Source organism: Magnolia sinica, chromosome 1 (assembly GCF_029962835.1).
Source record: "Magnolia sinica isolate HGM2019 chromosome 1, MsV1, whole genome shotgun sequence".
Lineage (NCBI taxonomy): Eukaryota > Viridiplantae > Streptophyta > Magnoliopsida > Magnoliales > Magnoliaceae > Magnolia > Magnolia sinica.
In genome coordinates, this window is record NC_080573.1 from 32,233,362 (window position 1) to 32,255,659 (window position 22,298).

Consider the following 22,298-nt stretch of genomic DNA (forward strand, 5'->3'; position numbering starts at 1 on the left):
CTTGAGTTGCAGAACAAACTGTCGGAGCTCAAAAATCTTAATGCTGATGGTTTGCCTCTACAAAGTCTCCAAGAAAATCTTAGCATAATAGATAACACCTTGGAGAAGGTTCGTGAGTGGATGTCGACACTATGTAAGGTTGCTATAGGTTCAGTTCCTCAAGCATATGACACCCTATGTAGCTCATTGCTGTCTTCAGATCCACAAAATATACAGCTGGACTACCCTCAATCTTTCAACGCTCAATCATGCTCTTTTCAACTCTCAGACATTCATCCCCTTTTCCCAAGAGAATACCCTCATAATCCTTTGAACTCGATAACTTTTACCCAAAACAGCTACATCAGTGACATTTCTAGCTTCTCGTCCCCTGCTAGTCTTCCCAATTATGATACACTCTCATCTGTTGTCCCTTCTCTTGAGGATGATAACGCGGTACCATTTTATTTTCCACCCTGTGACTTCCAATACCTTTCCCCATCAGCAGGTCGGCCAGAATCCCATTCTCTCCTGATTTACCCCGATGATGATTTTCATCACGAGTCTTCCTCTTCCCCTTCTACTCAGCACATGGATTCATATTTCTCCACTCCTTTTTCTTTGGAGAGTTTTGTCAGTCTGGGAAATGGTTTCAGGCATGGTTTTTATTAGGCCTGTCGCCCTCGTGATGCTCCGTGGCTCTTCTATTGGGCTTTTTTTTTACCAGTCCCATGTAAACCAACGATAAACGTATATATGTATTTGCAGCTAGCAGCCAAGATGTTTTATCATTTCCTGTTCAAATGGATTATTTGCGTTCAAGTTATGTAAGAAAGACAGGCAAAAGTGGGGTTTTTAATGAAATCAAGTGTTCTTTTTATTTGTAGCTTGTGTACTGTTCTTAGAATATAAAGAAGACTATTGGCACGATGGAATGAATGCAAGGCTTTTTTGTATTACAACTAGAAGAACTCATTATGGAATATTGATTGTTCTTTCCTTTTATTTATGGGTACTTGCTCTTCTTATCTAGCAATTGATTATGTCTGCATTTGGATGCGCAACGGAACCTAATAGTTTCAATCAAGAGGAAATAATCTAGATGTGGAGTTTCTTATATTGTAATGAGCAAGTAGCCCTCAGATACTTAATGGAATTTCTTGATAAATCAATGATGACATTCCAAAAGCAGTTTAATGAACTGATAATTGCACTTCAATTGGGTTGATAAATTGTAACAACTTCTCAATTTAATACAGGTTTTGGTTAGTCGAGACGTTTGGGCACCCGTGGTGCATGGCCTTTGGGCATTGGTTTAGGATGTGAGGGTGGCGGGTCCTTCACTAGGGTGTCATCTCAGTTTCTGTTTATTTTTGGGAAAACTGGTTCCATCTCTTCTACTATTCAGGGCTCTGCAAGGCAAGTATCTCATTTGAGTGGAATCTTCTGAGAGTGGTCCTTTGTTTCATGGTCTGTTTGGGCTTTGGGTGTTTCAGTGCATTCAATGCAAGGATTGGTGGAGTAGATGGTATGGCGGGCTAATTGGTGCATTCAGTGAAGGTCATTTTTCCTGTAGTGCCATGTGATGAGATTGTACTTGAGCATGTGATATGGTAGTGTGTAATGTGATGAGGTTACACTTGAGAATGTAAAACAATTGATAGACTATGTGATGAGATTACATTTGAGAATATGATATGAATGTGACAGTGTGATGAGATTACATTTGAGAATATGATATAAATGTGACAGTGTGATGAGGTTACACTTGAGAATGTAATAAAGCTGATGGACCATATGATGAAGTTACATTTGAGGATATAATATGGTTGGGTGATAGTGTGATGTCGTTACACTTGAGAATATAATATGGTTGATGGATTATGTGATGAGGTTGTACATAAGGATATGATATGGTTATATGATAGTGTGAGTATATCCACTTAAAAATGTAATACGGTTTATGAATTATGTGATGAGGTTGCACTTGAGGATATGATACAGTCGTGTGATAATGAGATGAGGTATATCCACTTAAGACTATGATACGGTTGATGAAATATGTGATGATGTTGCATTTGACAATATGATTGGTTGTATGATAGTGTGAAGTAGTTCCACTTGAGAATGTGATATGGTTGACGGACTACATCATGAGGTTGCACTTGAGTCTGTGTGCCTCAACTATGATTTGAAATTCTTTAGGACTTATGAATTTCTATTTTCCTTCTTTTTCATTATTGCTTTTGAAGGATTTAAATGAATGAAGATTGAAAACTAGATATATAAAAATAAACTATAATCTTTGCCAAAATAAACAACCCTATTACATTCTCAACTGGATCAACATCACAGTATCACGCAAGCATATCACATCCTTAAGTGCAACCTCATCATAAAGTCCATCAACCGTATCACATTCTCAAGTGGAACAACCACATCACAATGTCACACAATCATATCACATCCTCAAGTGCGACATCATCACATAGTCCATCAACTATTTCACATTCTTAGGTGTAACATCATTGCACTATCACACTACCATATCACATCCTCAAGTGCAACCTCATCATATAGTCCATCAACCATATCACATTCTCAAATAGAACTACTTCACACTATCGTACAACCAATCATATCCTTAAGTGTAACTTTATCATATGGTCCATCAGTTGTATCACATTCTTAAGTATAACATCATCACACTATCACACTCATATCATATTCTCAAATGTAATCTTATCACATAGTCCATCAATTGTTTCACATTCTCAAGTGTAACCTCATCACACTGTCACACTACCATATCACATGCTCAAGTATAATCTCATCACGTAGTACTACAGGAAAAATGACCTTCACCGGTGGTCAAAAATGCCGGTAAAGGTATTTAAAAAAAAAAAAAACCACCGGTAAAAGTTATTGTGGTGGTTAGACAAACGCCGAAAAATGGGGCACTGCTAAATCATTTGCCGGTGGCCAATGGCCTTTTCCAGTGCTTCTACCGGTCCCTGGTAAATCTTGAAAAAGTGTCAACAAATCCTTAAAAAGCACATATAAATTTTTAAAAAAAGTGTCAGTAAATCCCTGAAAAAAGTGATCTATCACGCACTTAAGAAAGTCATTAGGCCAAGTCTTAAATTTATATAAGTATCAGGCAATTGCACACGCACACTATACAAAACTCTAGTTTGTAGCGGTTCATCAATATTTATCGCCATTCCCCAATCAATTTTTTGTCAAAGAGTACATGTTGCTGAGTGAGAAAGAGAGTGCACTTCTTTCCCTCAAATCATCCATCAGTTGAACTAGGGTAAATATAGAACCCATTTCCATGTACCAATTTTTAGTTGAATTCATTGCATACTTGTGCTGGCCAGGTGGATATACGAGGATGTGAGACTACATTAGCCCATTGCCATTAAATAAGCCATTAATCTATTGATGAATCTCGCACCGGGCTGCTGCTTATTTTCTTTCTTCTTAGCATATGCTTTAGCTCTTAAATGCTACAGAATTCAACTAAACATATGTGCATATTCCATTTGCTTAAATATTTAACTACTGCATAATTTTCTTGTTGCTAATCGTGATCCCTTTCATACTAATCTATTTACAGGTTTATTACATGCTCAATGTTGACAACAATTCTCAATTGCTTAATTTCTCTAGATGTGGTACTTCCAATCATTCCCTTCAATTTGTCTAGCCTTTTCCATCAAAGTTCTTTCTTATGACATCTTTTAAAGCCAACTTTGTTAATATACTGTTAAGCTTCATTTCTGAATTTTATTTGGAGTTCTCAGTAGGGACAACATGCTAATCCATGATGTATCTTTGAGAAATGTAGGGAAGCACCAAAATAGGGAGTTGTGAATGCACAACATAATAAGCTACGGATAAAAACCGTATCTGTAAAGCTATAGCTACAGACAATATTTGTAGCTAAAAGTTGCACTGTATCCGTAGCAATATGCCGAATCTGATAAAGATTACCAGTAACGGTCAATATCCGTAGCTATTTATTACATTCAAAAGAATTTCCAATCATTCATTCATTCAATCAATCGACTACCACCTGCAAAATCTCATTCAATAATGAATCAATTACAATCCTTTATTCAATCAATTACAATTACAATAATGCTGAAAATATTAAAAAAAAGGTCATCATCCTTTTCTTGGTGAGTCTGTGCGCACTCGCATATGGCCAGGTGCATCCTTATCCACCATAGATAGAAAATGGATGCGAGTATCAGTAGTCCACCTACACATCCGACAGCTATACCGATAACTTCTCCTATGCATCTTCTATAATTATTCAAGGGTGAACCACCACTAGAAGACTCTGCAACATAAAAACAAAGAATCAATCAATTAAAGAACGATGAAAACTAAATGCAAGGAAAACATAGAAATAGGATGGTTGAGAACCTAGAGAAACATGTATGGCTGACACCAGCGGCCCGAAAGTTGCTTGAAATGGAATGCAGCATGTCCCTTTTCCAGCCCAAAGGAAGCGGATCTCCGTGGCTGTGTCTGTCACATTTTCCCATTTTTATGACAGATCTTTTGGAGCCCTTGGCTTCATTTTGGATGTTAAAATCTTGTGGTACTTTCTCCCCCTGACATTTTGTTTTTTGTCCATCATCCAAAACAATTCAAAGATATTGAACATAATATGGTTTGAAAGAACACACCTTCATATGTTAAATGATAAGGAAAGTGATACCTAGATGTAGACATCAAATATGCGCCTCCCAAGAACTTTCCAAGACTGTGAATCATCCATGACTATCTCTGCAAAGTGGAGTTCGATGATGTATTTCCCATTCTTCAAACCAAGGCCATGGAACCTTAATGAGTTTGGTGAAATCCTTGCTGTTTTATATAGTTCTAACTCTAAAGTCCCCAGGATTTGAGAATCTGTCATTGCTATGTATTGAGGGCCATTGGGGTTGGAGATGTAAAAGCCTGTGTTGCTTACTGCCCATTGATGTTGGGAGCTGGTGTACAATGATGAAGGTCCCAAAATTTCCAATTCATCATAGAAATCAATGCCGGATGCAGATGTTTGTTCTGTGCAACCAGTGAAAGTTATTGTGGTGGTTAGACAAACGCCAAAAAATGGGGCATCCCTAAAAAAATTCAGCAATTTCCACTGTCCTCTTCTTCAACTAAACCTTCCCTTTGACAAGAAGAGAGAGAGAGAGAGAGAGAGAGAGAGAGAGAGCAGCAGCAGCAGCAGCAGCCCGACTGGTAAAAGTCAAATTTAAATAATCCTTTCAAAATAAAAAAACATGGAAACCCACTTCCCCGAATCTTTCTTCCAACAGGAGGCTGATTTCAGCGCTTCCTTGAAACAATCTCATTGTTTATCATCTCAATCTGTCAAACTCACCAATCTTATTGTTTAACAAACAACACTTAACGTTGAACGCTTTCCGGATTCCGCATTAAGTAAAAAATTTCACTGTTAACAAAACAGGCCCTAATACAATCAGTAGAAACTAGTAAATGTTCAAGACAAAATCAATCACAAAGAACAAACAGAGTAATAGGTTAAGAAAATAAAAAATAAAAAAGTTAAGACTATAACATGATTACTGCTTGATCACAAATGCACACAATGAAAAGACTGATCTTACTAGAGTTTTAACTTACTGACACTTAGTCATTCATGGCATGAAATGGAACATGTGGCAAATATCATGCCGCAAGGACCACTGTACTGCATACATGTGGAAAATTGTGGATGAGATCTGAACTGTTCACTCAGCTATTGTGGTAGTGAATGGGGCAAAAGACCAAACATCACAATGATTGGAGGATATAAACAACTAACTTCAGGATATCCATGATATGGATATGAGTATGGAGGTACTTAGCCATTGACTCGATTACAACAATCTCTTGGTTGTCCATTGCTTTTGTATGTGTTGCCCACCCAATGAATTGACCAACCTGAATTTTACGCAAGGATATGTACACGATGGTGCCCACCTCTTGCACAGCTTGGATGCCACAAAAAAAGTGCAAAGTTGGCATTTCGATCACATGTAGAGTTGCATGACCATGCCCGTGAAAAGTTAATAGCATGCAGAGTATATGCTTACCATCAAGTGTTTCCATTACTGTCAATTGTCGCACTGTATCCGATGAGCCACAATCCCCAATGCAGCAAATTAACAAACCTGAGAATAGAAGAAAAAAAGGAGAAATCAACAAAATTGGAGTTTGACATTTGAACCAAAATAAGCTATCTATTAATAAATCAACAACTGCTCAAACTAGTTTGACATTTGAACCAAAATAAGCATCCACATCGAAGTTTATGGGTCATCACAAGTTTCACAACTTACCAGTACCTAAATATCATTTCCTGTCGATTGAACCGATCCACTATTCAATTCACTTGGGCATCCAAACTCACACTAGGAGTCAACATAATGCATCGCATGGACCTTCCAATTTCTCATTCAAGAATATGGAGACAACGGCACATTATACTGACAAAGGCATGCCCATAAGGGTGTGTTTGGTTGCACAAAATATCATGAAACTTCACAATATTTGGTGTAATTTCAAATCATAGCCGAGGCATTGTCCATCCTCGTAGAGCTTATCAATGTCGCTCGCGTCTTCAGAAGCAGCAGCAGCAGAAGCCATTGCTTGGTGATCGAGTTGTTGACTTGACAGGTCCCATCGTTTATGACAACCCCAATTCCCCTAGATTGGAAGATCCTCGCCATTTAATTTGGTTTTCTTTCAGTTGGATTTGTACTGTTGACACTATTTTATCTTAACCGCCTATTTTTATGAACCCAATCATATGGGGTTTTTGGACATATCCAATCCACGGGGGCCACATCAGATCAACAGTCTGGATCACCAAACCACAGGCACCACATGTATAAAGTTGGGAGCCTCAGCAAACTGTAGATTTGTTGAGACTCATAAACTAGTACTTTTTTGAGAAGAGCTCATCAATTAATATTTAATACTCAATGGTTACTTCGTTTGAGTAGTGAGGGAAGCAATGGCAACCTGATCATGCCTCCTTTATTTGGCTAATTATTGCAATTAATTCAATGGTGTATCCAAATGCAGCCTTAACTAACAGAATTTAAGCACTCCTAGGACATTTGCAAATTTATCCATCTTACAACCAAAACAACATGAAAGCCAAATAAACTTGAAATTATCATGACAGGTTACTTTCTTTGGATGAAAACAAAGCCACACACACACACACACACATGGAAAACAATTATGTACTGATGCAATAGGATTAAACAGAGATGAACCAATATTTCAAATGGAAAAAATAGCAAAGACTACCCAAAATGTACCAATGAAAGCTCATATAGTGGGACCCAGAATGGAAAGGAGATGCTTAAAATGCTCACAAAGTGTGGAAGATCACAATACTTTAAATTTTGGACCCTTTTCAGTGTCAATGGACTGTTTTTGCATTTTTTTTTAAAATCTTAACCATCTATTTGTACATCTTCCAAGAAATGCTTAATTTGCAAAACTAATTAACCCATTTAGGATATTTCATATTGTGAAGAACAAAAAAGAACGCAGGTTAAACAGACCACGAGCCAAATACATATTATCTAATCTCCTTAAAACAATGTTGTGATAGTAGAAAATGCACATCGTTATGTAAGGTTATATGATGATAAAACAATGGGTGGGCCATAACTATCAAATCCTATTGATGTTAAGTGAGACCATTAACAAAGTGGGATGTATTATCTGTGAACATGGGCTGCGGCAGATGCAATAAAATTCAATGTGGATACCTCTATTCTCAAGGAAAAGGCTAAGGCAATGGATGATGATCTTGAAGCCAAAAGGGCCCTGGTGGTTTGCTCCTTGGAAAATTGAGAAGAATGTATGGCCTGTGGAAGTTAAATAATATTTCTCTGAGTAATATTTATAATATTGTCCATTATGAATGCAATCTTTATGCTGAAGCTGATGGCAATAATTGTGAAAAGTCCATTATGGTGGGAAGTGGGTTTGGTTGAATAGTGCATGCGAAAGATCTTGCAGAGGATTTGTACAAATGAGCCCTGTTTGCAGTGTGGGCAGATTTGGTTGATCAAAGGCGAAGGCGAACCTGCTTCAATTTGTCATAACTTTCTTGTAAATTTATTTCAATAGTATAGCACTATAACAAGTATTGCTCTTTTATGCCAAAAAAAAAAAAAAAAACAAACAAAACAAAACAAAAAAAAAATAATACAATCAAAGTAAAACAAAAAGTAATAAAAAAGAGGGGTGAAAAGGAAAAACAAAGATACCTAATGGGTTAACAGGTTGTTGCAGATAGAGAGATCCCAAAGCAGCCATGAGAGAGAAAGAGGGGAGAGAGGCGCAGAGAGAGAGAGAGAGAGTCGGCGGTAGGGAGAGGAAAAGTCCAAATGATATGAGATAGATTTTGTTTTTTTTATTTTATTTTTTTGCTTTTATAGCGATCCTTTGCCAGCGCCTAGTTTAAGTTAGCGCTTTGCCCTGCTTTCTTGTAGTGGCATGTTGGTTTTCTACAACAGATCTGCAATAGAAAAGGAAACATATATTAGTTTCATGACTAAAGAACTAAGGCTAGGCAACCCAAACTCAATGAAAGACTGGCCTAGGACTAAAGCTAGGCAACCCAAACTCAATGAAAGACTAGCACATCTAAGGCAATAATTTTATCTGGAAAAAAAGTAATTAGTGATGAATTAGGTTGACAAACATATTTAAATCATATTGAAGAAATTGAAGAAAGCTTGCCACAAAGCTTGGAGATCTTGGTCAACCCACCGCCGTTGGGTTGTTATTAGTGTGGAAAGGTTATTGTTATAGTTTGGAATGGAATGAGATATATGGTTTAGGTAAATAAGGCTGGATTTGGGGTCCCTACTCATGGCTATCAAATGGCTAGGATCAGATCAGGGTGAAATCTAGGTATGGCCAATCTATGGTGGGTCCCATCAGATCAACACAGTTGATCACTAAGCAATGGGCCCCAATCAAAATGCTTGTGTTTGCTCCCAATCAGAGCCTTTTTCCAAATTCAGTTCGTCAATTAGAAAATTTCTAAACATTTATGCTCCTAATTCTTGACATAAAATTTCATAAAATTCCAACTACGAATTAGGTATCATTATCACCATAAATTCGAACCAGAAACTTGGGCTCATACTACATGCATCTAACTATATGCATCAATCTATTCAGCTTGACTTTCACAGATACATTTCAATTTATATATCAGCACAAACTACATTTTCTCACAAAAAAAAAAAAAAAAAACACTATAGCTTTCTTTTGTTCTGATCTATAAACCGAATACTCAATCCTACCATCAGAATCAATACAAAAGAAAAGGCACAAAAGGGAAATTTGGTAGAACTTCTACAATTGAGAAATCTAAGAAAATGGCAGTAACTAATATAATTCGAAACAGAGAAACATCGCATCTGACACAGAATACCATTGACGGTATGATTAGATTCGCTCAAGTGCAACCTAATCACACAGTCCATCAATCATATCATATCCTCAAGTGTAACCACATCACATTATCATACAACTATATCATATCCTCAGATGCAAACTCATCACACTGTCCATCAATCGTATCAAATTCTCAAGTGGATATATACCTCGTCACACTATCACACTACCATACCATATCCTCAAATGCAACTTCATCACGTTGTCCATCAACCGTATCACATTCTCAAGTAGACACATCACACTCACACAACCATATATCATATCCTCAAGTGTAACCTCATCACATGGCCCTTCAATTTCTTTCATTCTCAAGTGTAACCTCATCACATTGTCGCACTACAATATCATATCCTCAAGTGTAACTTCATCACATAGTCCATCAACTGTATCATATTTCAAGTGTAACATGATCACACTGGCACACAACCTTGGATTATTCAATGTCATGACATAGTCCATCAACCGTATCACATTCCCAAATAGAGATCATTTATCATACTCTCACACAATCATATCATATTCTCAAGTGCAAATAGTCCATCAACCGTATCACATTCTTCAATTTGGAACCACTTCACACTGTCACACAATCATATCATATCTGAATGTGCAACCTAATCACATGGTTTATCAACTATATCATATCTTCGAATGTAACCACATCATACTATCAAACAACCATATCATATCCTCCAGTGCAACCTCATCACATAGTACGATAACCATATCACATTCTCAAGTGGAACCATATCACACTATCACACAACCATATCATATCTTCAAGTGCAACCTCATCATATAGTCTATCAACCATATTATATTCTCAAGTAGAACCACTTCACACTATCACATAACCACATCATATCCTCAAAGGTAACCACATCACTTAGTGCATCAACTGTATCACATTCTCAAGTGTAACCCCATCATACTGTGACAATATTATATTAACGCCTCAAGTATAATTTCATCACATAGTCCATCAACTGTATCACTTCCACAGATGCATGTACCTATTCTGATATAGATTCTACTCTCTTACATGGTGTCTACCATTTCTTTCATTTATATTTGGAAATTTTCCAACCCTATAAAAAAACACAAAAAACTATTTATCTTACCTGCATTGGGACGCCTTCTAATAATCTAAGTCATCAATCTCAACTAGTTATTAGTTCCAGTACACATTTCATGGGATGCCATGCAAACATCATACAACTTGCTCCTACAAACACAAGAACAAGTCTTTTGGAAGTGAATTTCCTTTTCTTGCTATGGGGCATTCCAAACCTATAAACATTCAAAAGAGGCCCATTAAGTAACTAAGAATTCTAAAATTAAATCATTGAAACAATTCTACCCCAATGATTAGGGGAAAATGGATTGAAAGATGCACTTAAACTTGTGGAACATGTGGATTGGTGGGTAAGTTGAAGCTCACATGAATGCTTTAATTTAGCAGATTTTTGGTGCATCTCCCATTTACAGTGGGTCCATCATATCAACAGATTAGACTGCCTTATCATAGTCCATCTGTATGGAATGGGCACATTTGACACATTAAAACCCAATAATTCTTTCATTTGCTGGCCACTGATTTGGTTGTTTCACTTGATTTTAAAAAAAAAAAAATTAATTTTTTTAGTTTTTGGGTTCATTTGTGAAGGACATTGAATGAGGCATGTATGACCAAGTAAATGAGACAACTGGCTTAATTATCAGACCACAACATGTTCATAGTTGGAGGAGTCTTAAATGATGATGATCCCCATTTGGAACATTAATTAGTAAAATGTGCACATGCATAAAAGAGGCATCCATGCCATGAGATGCAGTACAATAGATAAATCCAACACAATTGCCATGTGTATGTACTGTGTATGTACTATGTGGACAACTAAAGACAACTATATGATCAACATGATAGTAGTTGCAATCCTATATAAAAGTTGTCAACAAAACTATTTAGATATTTAAGTTGTCAACAAACATGTTTAGATATTTAAGTTGTCAACAAAACTACAAACAACTCAGGATGATGAATCAAACCTTGATAAAAGTTGTGCAAGCGAAAGGTCACGAGGGGCTTGCATATCATCAATTTCAGTCATCTGCAGTGTTCGTAATATCGATACTATCGGCTGATATATTGGCCGATATTAACGTTATCGATGGTCAGCGATATGAAACCCCTAAGATTTCCCTCAAAAATACAAAAAATCACGGAATCTTGTTTATCATGCGATATTGCCGATATCGATGATATATCGGCATTTATCATGACTTTTCCCTTGATTGCATACACAATATCGTCGAAATATCTTCGTAACCACCTACGATTCCAGAAATGCGAAAAATAAAAATAAATATTAAATAGGAAAAAATCTCTTACCTCAAATCTGCCTAAAGGGGTGGCCTTCGACTAGATTTGGTGGGCCAATCTTCGACAATGACAGATAAGCTTAAAACCTTTTTTTTTAATGGATAGAATCGCTTTGAAAGAAATCAAATTTTCATCGAGGATTTCGGGACTTGGGTAGGGATTTTGAAAAAAGAAAGAAAGAATAGAGAAATTTTTGGGATTTTGAATGGATTTGAAATCGCAAGCTTGCAGGTTGCACCTTTAACAGAGAAGAAGAGTCGGTTTCCTCTTTTGATTCAGAGGAAATCCTCAGTACGCTCTTATGGTACTGAGTAAATTTTTTTGGGCCCACTGTGAATTCATGTGGTTTATCCACACCGTCCATCCATTTTTGCACATCATTTTAGGGGTTTAGCCCAAAATTGAAGTATATCAAAAGCTCAAGTAGACCATACCAAAGGAAACAATGGAGGTATTGATTTCGACCATTGAAACCTTTACAAGGACCCTAGTGATGTTTATTTGTCATCCAAACTATTCATAAGATCAAAAAGACATGGATGAAGGGAAAACACAAATATCATCTTGATCTAAAGCTTCTGTGGGCCCCCAAGATTTTCAACGGTAGAATTCAATTCACACTGTTTTAGGTGGTGTGGTCCACTTGAGCTTTGGATATGATTTATTTTTGGTCTAAAGGCCTAAAGTTATATGATAAAACGGATGGACAGAGTTGATAAAATTTATGAATGATGGTGGGCCCCACAGAGTTTACTCAGTACGCTTAGCGTACAGAATTACTCAGTATGCATTCCGCTTCCGATTCTAGAGAAAATTACCACTGTACATTCCACCTTTTATCCAGCGTCTTTTAGGAAGATCCAAAACTTATCTTCCCAACTTAGACCTTTCACGTACGGACAGAGCATTTGAGGATGAAAATATGCCTTTCGTTTTTGTAGACCTATGGCTACGGATTATAACCTTAGCCATATGGGTGAGCCCCTACCCGTAGGGCCCACCTCTATAGATGTATTACACATCCATGCCATCCATATGTTCTTCCATGTTATTTTAGAATATGAACCAAAAAATGAAGGTGATAAAAGTTTAAGGTAGACCACACCACTAGAAAAAGTGATCATTGAACTTCCACTATTAAAAGCTTCCTAGTGTCCATAATAATGTTTATTGAACATCCAACCTATTGATAAGGTCATACAGATCTGGATGGAAAGAAAATGCAATATCGCTTGATCTAAAACTTTTATGGCCCATAAAAGGTTTTCAATGGTTATTAAGAACTATTTCCTATAGTGTGGTCCACCATTAAAAACTTCCTAAGGCCTACTGTTTCTTGTGGTGTGGTCCATCTAAGAATTGGATCTGCTGCATTTTTGGGCCCGTGTCCTAAAATGAATTGGCAAGAAGGATGGACAGTGTAGATATATCATGCACACATTGAGGTGTGGCCCACATAATAATAATTGTGTCTAATGGTTTTATTTTAATAATTAAGTATCCACTAATCAGATATTAGAATTTTTTTGCCCTAATAATAATTGTGTTTTTATACATCTCTTGATACATTTATAAATATTATGCATTTTGTTTTAATATAGTTGCCTTAGTTCAATCATACATAAGCTTGGCTTAGGACCTTATACAAAAGAAACCTATTGTGTGCAATTATTTTTTGCAATATTATCATTTAAAACTATGTATTAAGATCTTTTTTGACAATCCCTGAAGTTTCATTGAAAAATTCAACCGTTTTCCCAAAGTTTCCCAATGTCTCCCAAAAAGTGCGATAAATTATATGATACAAACGATATATCCTGTGCGATAACCGATACGTATCTGTATCCCAAAGGTGCGATACATAGCGCGATACCGATATTTCGAACACTGGTCATCTGGAAAACCCTCTCTGATCGCTCCTTGTTTGCATTCTCATCTGAACTTTCGGTAGCCAACTCTACTACAAAAAATTATCAAAGCATGGTTGTACATTAACAAACAAGTCACCGGACCTCATTAATGCATGCACTGAGTTTGTTTAAACAATTTCGATAGTGGTTGTTACAACCATTATGGTGGCCTATTGACCTGCCTCCGATATGTTTGCTCTCAACAGAGACATAAGTAAATTGACCTACAGAAATATAAGGACCAGAAAAATATTGTTCTATAACAAGCATGGCATGAGCAAACCTTCTACTGTACAAGAAGTATTGAACTTGGCTGACCAAGGTCTTAGAATGCTGATGTTGTAATTTGTAAATAGTCAATACTTATACTTTTGTTAATACTACTACACGGGAGAGAGATTGATGCCCCAATTATTACAAGATTAATGTAAGGGGTCGTTTGGATGCATGTAAAATAAGCTACCTATAAATGAAATACATGGTGAGACTCAATAGCCCAAAAAATAGATTGTTGAAATGTGAGACCCACTTGTCAGAATTGTAAATTAGGCTTCCAGCAAGAGCAGCTTGCAACTTGCAGCCCACCTGTTAATCATTGTATGATTATCTGTGGTCATGCAGGTTATTACAAAATGCCCACAATGGCTATGAAAATGACCCGTTTTGTCATTTGTTGTGGGCGTTTTATACTTAAGGCAGAGACTTGTGGGGGAGGCTGACCAGCATAACCACAACAATAATCAGCTGCAGGCGGTTGTGTCGCTTGAGGAGGTTCCTGAATGGGTGCTTGACTTCCTTGGCCACACAGCTTGCCTCCACAAGCTCTAGGAACTTGGACACAAAGAAAACTTCAATATAATCTATCACCAATAAGAGAGATTTCGAATTGTTATTGGTTTTACATCCAAAACTTAATTTCATTGAGATTTAATATTGATTCCAGTGAAGAAACTAGTGTTTTGGATTAAAACCCAAGAGGATTTGAAAGATTCAGACCTATAAACTCATCATTTAACATTAAAAATACATAAAAAGGTAAATGGAATTGAGTTTCTCTAAGAAAACCTGAGAAAAAAACACGGCTAAGAGGATTAGGCAGAAGCAACGAGTCGAGTTTGGATCCTTGGGTTTTTTCTTCTCGTTTTCTTTTTCTGTTTTTTTTTTTTCCTCTAGTTTTTTTAATAGTTTGGAGTCCAAGTGAGTGGTGACGTGGACCAATGAGGATTAGGTAATCAGGAAGTCCCTGTTTACCAAATAACAGAGGACCCGGACTCATTCAATGAGCGATGAAAAGTAAAATAGTGCATTGTCCCAACTCAAAAGGAAAAATTGCACAGTAACTATCATCGAATTATTGCAATTTTTCGATTACGGGCGATCTCCAAGTCGGTTGGTGACTTGGACGATTTGGATTGCCACACACATTACAGTAAATGAGACACTGTCATTTCCAAAATGGTGAACTCATGTGCAGAAACTCATCAACCATACACCTGGCATACAATCCTGATAATCCTGGTAGTCGAAATCATGGGCCCCAGAGTGGATGAGATACTACCCGATATCACAACAACGATCATAACAATTGATCGCCTGGTATTAAATAGTCGAGATCAGACTTAAAATGGTCATATCAGGCATACGCTTCAAAACCATCAGCATTTCCTACTTCTTGATCTAAATTCGTCATAAATTGCTTAAAAATCCGGCAATTTCAAGAACAGGAAATGAATGCAAGCAAACAATCGAGAAATCTGAGATCGAAATCGAACCTTGGAAAGAATCGAAGAAACAAGATAGTCCGAGCTCATGCGGATCTGCTGCTGCGTGGAGACCAATGCAAATAAGCTTCTAAAGATATGATGATGATGATGAGATCGAAGGTGAGTGAAGGGAGATGAGACCAGCAACGAATATGAATGAGATCTAGAGCTGGAAATTAGAGTTTTGGATTTGGGATTTTTTCGGGACCTCTGAAAGTAGAGAAATGGGAGAAGCAAACGCCATTTCATTTCTCTCTCTGAGGATTTTCTTTCATTTCCTTGGGTTTTTCTTCTCGTTTTCATTTTTTTTTTCCTTTGGTTTTTTTCCATAATAGTTTGGAGTCCGATTTTTTGTTTTAGTTTTTTTTTTTTTTTTTTTAAGGGAGTGGTGACGTGGACCAATGAGGATTAGGCAATCAGGGAGTCCCTGTTTACCGAATAACAGAGGATCCCGACTCATTATTTTATGGGTTACATGGATGGATTCCTTGGTTGCAACATGTGAAAGGTTAAGTGGTCATCTTGTGAATGGGAACCAGCAAAAAGTTGGAATAAAAGGTCTCAACCATAGGGCTCTCCGTGCCTTCACCCAATCCTAGATAGGCATATGATTGTTCATGGTATTATGTTCTTGTATTTAGGTTGGATGGCTTTGGAGCTGTGTTATCTTGTTTACCCTACTAGTGTTTTAAGGAATTCATGTGATATGTGAGGAAAGGAATGTGATGGGAGATGTCCTATTTGTGGATGGTCTTTGGAAGTGCTTATGTTTGATTTCCTGCTAGCGAATGTGGAAGTTCCTCGGAGTAGCTAACATAGAGCCCACATGTGTATAACTTTTTTTCATCACCAATAATAATTTTAGTATTTTCCTAAATAAGGGTGAATAGTATTTGAAAGACCTGCATTGTTGGTGGTTATATAAGAGCTTGCTCTAGTGTCAAGTATCCACTCTAGGTCTTGTGGGTCAGTCACTATCATTGGTACCAATGCTTGGGGAATCACTTCTACTTGATAGGAATGGTTGAACCGGTTCCAACAATTCAGAGCAACATGATTAGCCTCTTTGACTGGATCACACTGCCTAGATTTTCTATAAAAATAAAAAATAAAAATAAAAAATCAGTTTGTTTCAACTTTTACCACTCAGGTGGGTCACATTGTGTAAAATAAGTGGGTAGATAAAACAAAATTTTCTATCAACTGTTTGTTCTGTAAAAAATAAATAAATAAATAAAATTAGCCCAACTGAGGAGTGAAACTACCTGACTTCTTGGCCAGAAGATCTAAATAGTGTGGCATGCCTATGAGTGAAATGGCCTCATTTTAGACCAAAAGAGCTCAATAGTGTGACCCACCAAGTGAAAAGCTCACATGTATTACATGCATGCCACATTGGCACGCGAGCTTCTGCATAAATAGGCAAGCTCTACCATCACTGAACAGATCTGTCTATACATCATAGACTAAGTTTTCCTGATAGTGGGTAGTATCAAAATGTAGTGCCAGGAAAAATAATTAAGAGATTTTCTAGTCTGTGTGCTGCATAAGCATAGGATAAATGTCACAGCAACAACAATCTAGTAATGATGTGTACCGACCATTAGATAGGCCCCCCCATGGATGGTCTACTATCCAACCACTCCGTCCCATCGGTGAATATTTTCCTAATCAATTAAATGAGGGCAATAAAGGACTGAATGATTAAGATTATTTGATCTTGAGATTGTCCTACCATGATTTGAACATCAAAATTGCATCGTAAAATAAGCTACTATTTGGCCTTTACCCCCTCCAATTGCATCAAATTGAACAAAGGTATAGGGCAGTGAGCATACCCTGTGATCATTGCGTTCCACACGATGGAGTCTTTGTGTGGCATTTGGTCAAACTGCTCCTGTGCGAATTCAATATCACCAAAGGCTTCCAACAAAATAAATTCCAAAATCTCTACGAATTACCCTTAAAAAATTACGAACTTGTTTCCACCATTAAAGAAACAATCATTAGCTAAAGAAAAAGATGAAGAACTTGGAAAATTAACACAACATTCCAAAAAACAAACAAAATAAAAAATAAAAATCAACTCAAGATGTTGAAAATGAGAGACGTTTGTTTCCATCAGATGGAGGAGAGGGCGTCGACCATGCCTTGGACGCTGTCGAGCTGACCGACAAGATCAAGGGCGTCTGCTCCTTTGGGTTTCGATGGAGGATGAGATGGGGGAATGCAAGTCTTGGCAGGGGATTAGGGTTTCGATGGGGATTTTCATAAGGTCGTGAGAGAGAGATGGTAGTTAAAAGTGGGTGAGAGGGATCAAGAGGGTGAGATAAATCGAGAGACTGTTGTACGACGGTGGACAAGGTTGCTGGTGAAGATCAGCATCCCAGGCCTTAAGCTCGTCATCGTTGAAGCGGTCATTGGGGATCTTGTCGGCAGCCACGTTGACGTGCTTCTTGCAATACTCGATGATCTTGGAGAGGATCTTGGTCGTGACATTGGGAACGAGAAAGGGAAAAGGTGAGCGAGGGAATGAGAAACGGAGAGGAGACGAAGGGTTTCTTTCTGCTATAGCCGACGGAGGCTCTTTCTTTTCTTATGTTAATTTTCCTTTTCTTTTCTTTTTTTTCTTTTTTCTTTTTTCTCTTATGTTAATTTTCCTTTCCTTTTCTTTTCTTTTCTTTTTTTTTTTTTTTTCCTTTTCTTTTGTTAAAATTTTCAGAACTTTTTTTTCTTTATTTATTTTTAAAAATAACAGATGACGTGGACCTATGGGAAAGCCACGAGCAGAGAAAGCCTGTTACGCTATAACAGAGGATCCGGACACTCTTAATTAAATTCCTACGGTTAAAAACATGGGTCCACTGAAATATTTATTTTCCATCTAACGGAAGCGGTTTGCCTAGTGAGTAACTCGCTGCGCTTAGCGTAAAACTCCGCCAGGTCCACCATGATTTGTGTATTTTATCCGCTCCTTCCATCCATTTTCCAATATAATTTTCTGGATTGATCCAAAAAAATAAAGCATATACACATGGATCATATCACAGGAAACAGCTGACTTAAACTTTTACCGTTGAAATTTTCTTAAGGTCATGGAAGTTTTGAATCAAGCTTATATTTTTATTTTCTGTTCATCCATGTCTTTATAATCTTATACACAGGTTGGATGACAAATAAACATTATTGTGGGACCCAAAAAGGTTTCATTGGTGGAAATCATTATCCCAATTGTTTCCATGGCATGATCCACTTCATCTTTATATATGCTTCAATTTTAAGCTTAACTAAGATGGAAAAATAGATGAACCGTGTGGATAGACCACATACATTCAAGGTTGGCCTAACTGAGTTTGCTCAATACAATAAGAGCATACTAAGTAACTCAGCTAGTAATCCAATTTCCCATCCAACCAGTTGAAAAGGAAATCAGATCTCTTAGGGCGGTCCTTGGGCGGTGAGATTAGAAGGGATTAGGTGGGATGGGATTCAAAAAACAAAATTATTACCCATGGCAGGGATTGCCCCCTGTTGTCATGGGATAAGATCAATGTCATGCTTTGTTGGTAATATGGTGGTACATTGAATGGATATACCCACCATCATTTGAAATTACTGAGAATAACACACGTGTTATATCTAAACTGTTCATTTGTTTTATAACCTCATTTTATAGCATGGGCCTAAAAATGAGGTAGATCCAAAACTTATGTGGCCCCAAAGAAGGTTTCAATGGTTAGTATTCAATCCTCGTTGCTTTCTATGGTGGGGTCCACTTGTGCTTTAGATTTACCTAATTTTTTGGCCCATGCTCTAAAATAATATAGAAAAATGGGTGGACGGTGTGGATATAGCCCACACATCATGGTGGGACCTACACAACTTGCTAACATTGAGGGAAGTTAGCATGAGACCCAATGCAATTCCATCTAATCTAATTCCAAGCTTTTCCATTCTTCCCAAACATGCAGTGAATCCCATCCCACCTAATCCCTTCTAATCCCACTGCCCAAACACGCCTTTATCATACTAAGTAAATTCAATTGGGCCCACAATGAATGTATATGATTTATCCATGCCGTCCATCTATTTTTCTTGCTCATTTAGGGGTTGAAACCAAAACTAAAGCAGATCCAGAGCTCAAGTGGATCATATCACAGGAAATAACAGGAATAATGATTTCCACCACTGAACCTTGTTAGGTTCCACGGTGATGTTTATTTGTTATCCAACCTATTCATAAGATCATATAAACATGGATGAAGGGAATAATCAAATATAAGCTTGATCTAAAACATACACACACATATACGCGCGCGCGCACACACACATATATATAAATACATACAAATATATACATATACATACTTATACACATATGTACACACACACACACACACACACACACACACACACACACACCCGCTTGTGAGGAAACTCAAATCCTCCTGGTATAACATAAAACACTTAAGTATATAAGATCCACTATGTTATATATGTAAAATTAACTCAATCTATTTGGTTTTATCATGCGTGTCAATGTTAATTATAATGTTAAAAATTAATTAAATTTATGATCCAAATGGACCGCACCACATTTCAATAATAGAGATATGATCTTAATCATAGGTGTGTTTGGGTCACCATAGTATGCATTTTTCATTAAACATATTAATTAAGTACAAATCTCTAAAATGAGTAAAATACATAAAAAAAAATAAAGCTTGATAAGAAGCTCGGATAGGCCATACCATGTGAATATACAACTTTTATAATAAAATTTACAATTTTCTGATTGGTATGACGTATGAAAGTTTTTACTCAGACTTATATTTTATAATAAAAATAATATTTCTCACCTAACAATTAGTTTAACTTAAGCATCAATTCAACTAGTCATATAAATGAGCTCAATAAAATTACATACTTTTATTCAAACTTTTCTACGTGACAATTTGATTTTTAAACAATTTCATACTCCAAACTCATATTGGTGTAAATATAAAACATCTTACCTGTAACTAACTTACAGGTTATCCAAACACAGAAATTAAGTTACCTGTAAGTTAATTACAGCTTACACCCAAACATGATTACCTGTAACTTTCTTTCACATGTAACTTACAACTTAAAAACTTACAGGCATCCAAACGCAGCTAGGGTTTTTGAATTTTGAATCCCAAGGTTTCGAAATTTGAAAATTCCCAACATTGCACAATGCTACTTAAGGATTTAAAAATGCCCAAATTGATGAGATATGGATAGATAAGGAGAAAGAGGGAGGGAGATACCTGATGTTGCACAATGCTCCTTGATGTGCTGGACCAAAGAAAGGAAGAAATAAAAGAACAAAAAACCCTAGAAAGAGATTGAGAATGGAGAGGGAGAGGGGAGGGTGAGAGAGAGAGGGAGAGGGAGACGGAGAGGTACAGAGATCGAGCGGAGAGGGAGCGATCAGGTGTTACATGAATAACACCGGTGGAACGCGGATTACTTACTGACGTCACAAAGTTTTCTGGACCCCACCATGATGTATGTGTCATATCCACACCGTCAGAGATCATTATGGGATATGTACCAAATAGTGAGGCAGATATGAAGCTCAAGTGCACCCTACCATAGAAAATAGTTTGACCGTGATGCCCACCGTTGAAACCTTTCAATGCTCACCGCAATGTTTATTTGCAATCAAACCTCTCAATAAGTTAACACAGACATGGACGAAAGAAAAACACAAATATCAGCTCGTGCTCCCAAGAAGTCTTTAATGGTCCACTCAAGCTTTTAATATGTCTCATTCTATGTCATGTCCTAAAATAATGTCTCCAGATGAATGGGCATTGTGGACACAACACATACGCAATGGTGAGGCTCCCAGAAGGTGGTGGTGTAACTACATTGATACTATGTCAGTAACTAATCCGGTCTCCCTTGGTGGTTTTACCCTTGTGCAAGGCCACCATGATGATATGTTATTATATCCACTCCGTCTGTCTGTTTTTACAGCCCATTTTATGATGAGGTTCATAGACTTGGATGAATGGAAAAAACAAATATTAGCTTGATCCAAAACCTTCGTGCCCCAGGAAGATTTTAATGGTGACCATTCAATTAAAACTGTTGTTTACTTGAGTTTTGGATTCACTTCATTTTTCTTTATCACACTTTAAAATGATATGGAAAATGAACGGATGATATGGATGAAATACATACATCATGGTGGGTCTCACAGATCATTGACTATCAGTTATTAGCCATTGGCAGGGTCACTAGCCAATGCTATTTCGACTTTTGCTACTGAATTGACATCACCAAGCTGTGGCTCCACAATGGTGTATGTGTTCTATCCACACCATCCACCCATTTGGAGAGATCATTCTGGGACATGAGCCAAAGAATGAGAAATCCAAAGCTGAAGTGGACCCACCATAAAAAGCAGTGGGGATAGTGACACCCACCGTTGAAACCTTCCTAGGGCCACCATGATGTTTATTTGAGATCTAATAGGTTCATAAGTTAACTAAAACATGGATGAAGGGAAAACACAAATATCAACTGGATCAAAAACTTTTGTAGCCTACAAGAAATTTTTAATGGTACGCATTCAATCTGCACTTGTTTTTTCTGGTGTGGTTAACTTATGCTTTGAATCTACCTAATTCTTTGACTCATGTCCTAAAACGATCTCTCCAAATGAATGAACAATGTGGATACAACATATACATCATGGTGGGGCTCACG

At 37.2% G+C, this 22,298-nt stretch overlaps 2 long non-coding RNA genes across 2 annotated transcripts in view; both read right to left on the bottom strand.

The window, feature by feature from the left end:
* The window catches only part of LOC131244833 (uncharacterized), a 29,941-nt gene extending 8,958 nt beyond the window's left edge, over positions 1-20,983 (bottom strand). Inside the window, exon 1 of the long non-coding RNA XR_009170610.1 lies at positions 20,849-20,983. This is a non-coding gene — a long non-coding RNA (uncharacterized LOC131244833). The remainder of the gene's footprint in view (positions 1-20,848) is intronic.
* On the bottom strand, positions 4,138-8,439 carry LOC131244844 (uncharacterized). Its single transcript, XR_009170622.1, has 4 exons — positions 8,298-8,439; positions 6,099-6,176; positions 4,417-5,455; positions 4,138-4,330 (listed from the first exon to the last, which is right to left on the bottom strand). It is a non-coding gene; the product is annotated as an uncharacterized LOC131244844 (long non-coding RNA).
* Positions 20,984-22,298: the final 1,315 nt, after the last annotated feature.